This window comes from Galeopterus variegatus, unplaced genomic scaffold, assembly GCF_000696425.1.
Source record: "Galeopterus variegatus unplaced genomic scaffold, G_variegatus-3.0.2 Scaffold3, whole genome shotgun sequence".
NCBI classification, from domain to species: Eukaryota; Metazoa; Chordata; class Mammalia; order Dermoptera; family Cynocephalidae; genus Galeopterus; species Galeopterus variegatus.
Window position 1 is genome coordinate 1,724,960 of NW_007726114.1, and position 1,192 is coordinate 1,726,151.

Sequence of the window (1,192 nt, forward strand, 5' to 3'; positions counted from 1 at the left end):
TTGAATCCAAATACATTTTCAGGAGCACTCCTGCGTGCCAGGCTCAAAGCTAGATAACCCCGCCTCCCGTCCTCCGAGGCATGTCCTGCACACCAAGTGAGCTAGGGAAGGAAAAAGGGCCTTGAGAAATGGTACTATTCCCTTCCTATCTATAGCTTTTCTCTCTTGTTTCTATATGAACAGCATTGTTGTGGATGTATCTTTTATTATAAATCAAGTCAAACCATTTTTGTAATGACCAAAAACTATAGATAAATTATTATTTATTTCACCAAAGGTGACTATAACATCTTTACTGCCTTGTAATAAAATATGTCTGACTAATTAAAAACAAAATGGTCAGGATTAATAAAGTTTTAAAACATTCACAACAAAGCAACAATCTTACCTCTCTCCCGTTTGGTATCTAAAACATGTTCTCCTTCTGAGGGATGGCCCAGAATAGCAGTACTTACTGCAGCTCCCCAAGCACTGATTCTCTGTCATGCCTTTGTACGTATTTTTCTCTCTGCCTAGTATACATCTTAGTTCGGCAAAAATCTTTCCTATTTTAAGGTTTAGCCCATAAATTACTACCTCTGGAAGACTTCCCTGACTTGCAGGCTAAGTTATGTTCTCTCTCTTCTGTGCTCCCCAAATCCCCTACTATAGATGTTATAGATCTTATGATATTGGGCTCAAATCATTACTTTACACATCAGTCTCCTCCAGACTCTAAGATCCTCAAGGGAAAGGTTCATGTCTTGCTTGTTTAAGTACACCCAGTGCCCAGGACAGTACTGGACACATAGTAGCTATTCATTAGGTCCATTCAACAAACAGTATTGAGCACTTACTACATGCTAGGCACCGTGCGAGGCTCTGGGGATACGACGATGAATAAGGTACCTGCAGACTGACAAGTAAACCCACAATGAAAATACAGTGCTAAAAAGCAAGTGTGTATGGAGTTCCATGGAACAAGAGGAGTGTCTTATCCATGGGGTGGGGGGGAGAAAAGGGAATTCAGGGAAGTCTTCCAGGTAGAGATGGGACTGGAGCTAAGTCTTAAAGGGCATAGCATGTGCAATTCCTTGGAGGTTGGGAGCGCACAGCACATTGTGGCAGTATTTAAAATGGCTGGATCTTTAGGTGGGGGGTGGCAATGAGTGGAGAGGTTGGTAAGGAGGGAGGTGGAGAGAGATGATAGATA